The sequence below is a fragment of the Myotis daubentonii genome, chromosome 2 (genome assembly GCF_963259705.1).
Source record: "Myotis daubentonii chromosome 2, mMyoDau2.1, whole genome shotgun sequence".
NCBI classification, from domain to species: Eukaryota; Metazoa; Chordata; class Mammalia; order Chiroptera; family Vespertilionidae; genus Myotis; species Myotis daubentonii.
In genome coordinates this window covers 7,844,793-7,851,222 of record NC_081841.1, presented here as the reverse complement: position 1 = coordinate 7,851,222, position 6,430 = coordinate 7,844,793, and positions in this window count along the sequence as shown.

Genomic DNA, 6,430 nt, shown 5'->3' with positions numbered 1-6,430 from the left:
GGAGACCCAGCAGCCTTCTTGGAGCATGAGGTGACCTTGAGGATGGAAGGCCATACGCTCTCACAGAGAGAAGGAGCCTGGGTCCCTGATGACACTGCTGAGCCCCCTACCAGTCCTGGATGCCTACGTCCTGACATCGTGAGAGAGAGAGAGAGAGAGAGAGAGAGAGAGAGAGAGAGAGCTCAGTCTGTTTAATTCGCTGTTATCTCCAGCTTCTCATCAACAATGGAAACACTCCCTAAGTCAGTGGTCCTCAACCTGTGGGTCGCGACCCCTTTGGCGGTTGAACGACCCTTTCACAGGGGTCGCCTAAGACCATCCTGCATATCAGATATTTACATGACGATTCATAACAGTAGCAACATGACAGTGATGAAGTAGCAACGAAAATAATTTTATGGTTGGAGGTCACATCATGAGGAACTGTATTTAAAGGGCCGGAAGGTTGAGAACCTCTGCGATACACAAAAGCCTTGAGAGATGGATGACTGCGCAACCCCCACCTTGGCATCCCCATTTTCCAGATGCAGCCGCAGCCCCCCTGCCTCCCTGCCTTCCTCTCAGGCACCCAGATGCCCCACAGGCCGGCAGTCAGGCCCCAGCTCCCAGCCCCTGTGAGTCAGCCCAATGTCAATGGCCCTCCGCGCGGATCTGCCGATTTTGGCTGGAGCTGTTGACACGGGGCTGTTGAGCCAGCAAAACGCAGTCCCGGAGAGCACGCCTGTTAGAGAGATAAAGGGGGAGCCGGATAATAGCTACAAAGAGCAAACAAGCAAACAAAACACATACTAGCCAGATAGCAGAAAAGTTTCCTTTAAACTTCTCCTCATCTGCCTTTGCCACAGGAAGCTGAGTCGCTGGCAAGAAGCTCCCCGGTGGGACTAAGGTCTGCGGTTCCCCTGAAAGAGGGGCACCATTAAACCCACACCAAGACCACCCTACCTGGCTATCCTATAATGCATGGCACCGTGGCTGGAGCTCAACAAAGGCACCGGACAGCCTGGGTTCAGGCGGCTGCTCCATGGGCTGTGTCATCTCAGGGCAAGCGCCTTACCCTTTTTGCACCTTAGTTTCTCCATCTGTAAAATGGGCACCCAGGTTGGCTATGAGTTGCTGACCTGGGCAGAGCTGGGAGCCGTGCCAGCCACACAGGACGGGTGATGAGGATCAGCGGCCATTATGTTCTCGGCGTGAATGTCATTTCTTTACCGTGTGTTTGTGAGAGGAAACTGAGTTTACTCACCAGTTTCAGCACGTTTCATTCGCTGACTTCACACTCACTGCTCTTATTATCATTAACCCCGCGTAGAGTTCCTGGCACCGGAAGGAGCCAGCCAGAGCCCTTCCTCTCACTTAGGTTGATGCAAGTCAAAATAAGTGGTGATTATAAGCGATTCATTTGTCAAGCACAAGGTCAAGAATCTCAATTCGTCCTTGTCATAAGTGGTGCCGGGAAGCGCCCTGCATCCCAAATTCTCTCCTCTCTGACACCTGCTGAGATTCCACCCTGAGAGCCCGAGAACCCAGGAAAAGATGCAATTCAGACGCACAGCCTCCTTGAAGTAAACGCAGGCATCCAGGTCAGCAGGGGGAGTGAGTCATGGCAAGGACGAGGAGGGCGGCCTCACAGGCAAATAAATGCTGGACCTTCTCGAGTGGTTGAGGAGCCTGCAGCTACTGAAGGTGTGAATTCAGTCTCATCCACCTACACATGCACACACACTCACACACACACACACACACACACACACACACACCCTAATCGCTTTATCCCAGCCTTGGGGGCCTTAAGCTGCTATCTAGGCTAGCCCCACCCCTCCCCCAGCTGCACCAGCCACCTCAGTCCCAGGAGGGGGTTCCCAGAGGCTCTGAAAGGAAACCTGCAGAGCTGGGAGCTGCATGTAACAGAGCTAGCAGCTACCCGAGCTCACACACTCGTGCACAGTGGGAGGCAACACACTAGACACAGACACACGCTGAGCTGTCCTCCCAAAGGCGTGACTAATCCAGAGAGGCCACACCAAACCGTCCCGCCCAGGACAAGGCCAAGGCTGTGCACTCCCAGAAACAAGGGAGGCATGCAGGCCAGTCTCCCTGGAAGGCTCTCTGCCCCTGCACCCCATTCCTGCCCCCCCCACACACACATTCCTGCCTGAGCTAGCGAGGCCTCCCGCCCCACAGGCTCTCAGCTCCTCTCCTCTCTGGGAGCCCCAAGTCTTTTCTCCGGGAACCAAGCCCGCCAGGGTACCCTTTCATCCTTCATCCCCTTCCCAGTCCTCAGCCCTCCGCCCCGCACCCTTCCCCCAGGAATCTTCTCACTCCCCGATGCTTCCTCCATGACCACCCTCCTAGCCCTGGGAACTGTGAGAACCTGGGAACAAGGACCTCATGCCATTTTTCCGTGGTCTCCCCAGCCCCACCCAGAGGCTGCAGACAGTGGGTGCTGGGCCCCCAACCTCCACCCCTTGCCTGGGGCTCACTCCTCTGAAGCTGTCGCTGCTCTCATTTGCAGCAAGGGCCTGAACGCACAGATTAGAGCAATTAGAGAAGAGGCATTGGAGGGCAAGGCAGGAGCCACCACGGCACCTCATTACCAGCCGAGGAAGGCGCGCGAAGCACAGAGCCACTCTCGCAGATCACAGACCCGCACAGACTCGCAAGCAGGAAGGGGCGGGAGAAGGGTAGCCAGCTTCCATTTCAGGTTCTCCTGTTTTTGTCTAAACCTGCTCCCTGCTGTTTGCAGTGGCTTTCACAGCCACACTCTCAAGAGAGACAGGCAGGGCAGAAACGCTTTCAGCCCCATTTTAGAGAAGGGGAAACTGAGGCCCAGGGCACCGGAGGAGGAGGACAGTTGCAGAAGGCCCAGTCCACCTGTCCTGGCCTTCCTGGCTGAAGAGCAGCCCCAGTCCCCAGGGGAGGCTGCCACTGGCCTTTGAACCTGATCTCTGCCCCTCTCCTCTCCCTGGGAAGAATCAGCAAAGGGCTGAGGCACAGGGCAGGTCCGGGACCAGGCCACGGGCATGCTGTCTGGGGCTCGTGGTGGGCTCAGCACCTGCAAGTGGGCCACCTCACCCTTCACCAAACCTCAGCATTGATTGATGGCTGCTGTCCCCAGCTGGTCCTGTTTTGTTAAACCTGGTAAAGAGATGTCCTGTGTGCTTTCTTCCCCTGGCATCGAGGAGGGAGGTTTTGCTTAGAATCTGAATTCAGAGGGTTCATTTTCATGCCCCCTTATCCCATACGGCCTTTCCCAACCTCTTCTGGTCCCCCCAGCAGCACACTAACCTTCCAGCCAGACTCACCTGGTCCTGGCCCTGGCCTGAGCGAGAAGCCAGCGGTGAGGCCAGAGTGCCCCCTAGTGGTGATGGCCTGCACTGCCCACTGCGACTCCAACCTGGAGTCTAGGGAGCCACACCTTGACGTGCCTGGAGGCAAGGAAACATGAAGCCCTGAGGAGGAGTTCATGGGCCCTGGAGAAGCGAGGGATGGCTCCACTCCTGTCCCAGCAGCAGGAGCAGAGGAGGCTGCTGGTGGCAGGTGGACGCCCAGCACGGCCTCGCAAGTGGGCAGCGGAGGATGCCCAGCACCTAGCATGGTCCGTCCCAGGAGCTCAGGAAATGTGCGATGAATGAAGGAATGTTAATGAATGAAGAATGAATTCCGTTTCCTAAATGGTAATGTGAGTATCACTAGTAATATACAAGGAAGTATTTTTTTTATATATTTTTTTATTGATTTCAGGGAGGAAAGGAGAGGGAGAGAGAGAGATTGAAACATCAATGATGAGAGAATCATCGATCGGCTGCCTCCTGCCCACCCCCCCCCCACCGGGGTCAAACCCGCACCCTGGGCATGTGCCCTTGACTGGAATCGAACCCGGGACCCTTCAGTCCGCAGGCCGACACTCTATCCACTGAGCCAAACCAGCAAGGGCCACAAGGAAGCATTTAGATAATAATGATGAACTTATTTATGTTAGAAATTATACACTTATTTTTGATGTGGGTATGATACAAAATATCTGGCCCATCAAATCCATGATTTTAAAACAATGTCTGTAGGTGAAAAGGGTCAATGTAAAGAAAAACGCTAGGTAAATAACCCGGTATCTCGGGACCTGGCATGGAGGTGTCCCGCAGATGCTAGCGAATGAGGGGGTGAAGAGATGGCCAGGCCGATGATGGGTGAGCTTTCCGGAGCAGTAGGCTCCAGACGTGGCTGCACTTTGGAATCACCTGGAGAGGCTTCTAAAGGATCTCCGGGCAGGTATGCCTCTCGGAATCTGGGCGGCTGAGGGACGCTGCTGTGTGGACAGCTCCTGAGGGGAAGCCACGCACCCCGCTGGGTTCCTTGCAAGGAGCCGCCTGGCTTCGCTGCCATTTGAGACGGTGAAACTGTCGTCACTGGAGGAAGCGAGCATTCTTGGGCGGCCTGGGCTCCCTATGGACTGGGCGCGCTCGGAGGTTCCATGCAAGGAAGGGAGGTGAGCTGCATTTATGTAAACCAGCTTCTGACACAACCCATCGTGTAAAGTTGATGTGTGTTTACTCCGGTTGTCTCATTTCTGCACCCTGCACATCACGCTTCACTTGGCATATGTCTTTAGTATCAGTTACTGTAAACATGACATTACTTTCTGTGCAGGACACATAGCATTGGCTGTCTTGAGTTTATTTCTAAGTTAGTTTTTCATTTAAATATATATATATATTAGTATTGATTTCAGAGAGTAAGGGAGAGGAAAAGAGAGATAGAAACATCAATGATGAGAGAGAATCATTGATCGGCTGCCTCCTGCACTCCCCCTACTGGGGACCGAGCCCGCAACCCAGGCATGTGCCCCTGACCAGAATCAAACCTGGGACCCTTCAGGCCAACACTCTATCCACTGAGCCAAACTAGCTAGGGCAGTTCTTCATTTATGGGAATTTTTTCTCTCCTATAAAAATTCCCCTTCTTAAAAACTGTGACCAGTTCATTAAGAACATATATTAGCCCTGGCCGGGTTGCTCAGTGGTTAGAGCATTGGCTCTAACCGAAGGGTCACAGGTTTGATTCCCGGTCAAGGGCACATACCTTGGTTGCAGGGTTGCTTCCCAGCCCCATTCAGGAGGCAACTAGTTGATGTGTCTTGATATGTCTCTCCCACATCCATGTTTCTCTCTCTCCCCCTCCTCCCTCCCTTCCGCTCTCTTTCTAAAGATCAATTGAAAAAATATCCTCGGGTAAGGATTTAAAAAAAAAAAAAAGAACATCTATTAATATAACATTGGTAATGTGTCTACAATCTATTCATCTGTTTTCACTGGACTCTAATTCACCCAACAATTTCCAGTTACTTTTTTTACTGGAAGTTGAAGGAGTGAATGTTTGGTGCGGGCCTTGTAGAGGGTGCTGTCTGCTTCTGCAGCACATCGCCGTGAACATGCAAGTTGAGCTAATATTTGACGTGTGAGTTGTTCCATTATCTTGTTAGATCCGCTGATAAGAGAAAGGAATTTTCAGTCATGAATTTTCATGGCTGTACCTCTGGGCAAGTATTGATAAAAAAAAAATTAAAAAAATAAAGTTTGTACTATTTGGAAGAAGGATTAACATACAAATCGAGATTGAGCCTGATTTTTAATATCAGTTTAATGGTATTCAAGTAGCAATTCTTTTAACATATTTTTAAAACATAAAACGTGAATGGGTTTTTCATAGCACGGGGTCAAAATTAGTTCTGTTGATGGCAAGTTGCTCGGTATTAATTCCGTCTTATGAACAAATGCAATTAAGTTGCAAATCCCTTAACAGAACACAGTGTTAGGCCGATGTCTTAATCCGTGTTGGGAAATGTCAGGTTAGCCTCCCCGAGGAGGAGGAAATCTCCGGCGCGATGCTGGAGACACACGGGTTAGTTTTAAAGCTGTGCCTGGCTCTCTTGCGTGGCTATGGGGAATATCAATCGGTTCATCCTCTCTCAGGGGCATTGGAGTATCTGCCTAAAGGATAAACACACCGTCTCTTTCACCCACCAATCCTACGGCTTCAAGTGAGCCCCCAATATGCTCACAGTGCACAGGGTAACCTGTACGAGACAACTTGTTGTGGGATTATTTGAACAGCACATGTTTGGAAGCAACCTTCATATCCAGCCATAGGGGACTGGTTAATAAATGCCTGAAATACTACATGGCTGTACCAAAGAATCATTAGGGAAATGCAAATCAAAACCACAATGAGATACCGCCTCACACCGAGTTAGATGACTATTATTAAAAAAAAAAAAACAAAAAAAACCCAGAAAATAACAAGTGTTGGCGAGGATGTGGAGAAATTGGGATTCTTGTGCGTGGCTGGTGTGGATGTAAAATGGTGCCGCTGCTGTGGAAAACGGTCTGCCAGTTCCTCAAACAAAAACAAAAACACACATTTAAACATGAAATTA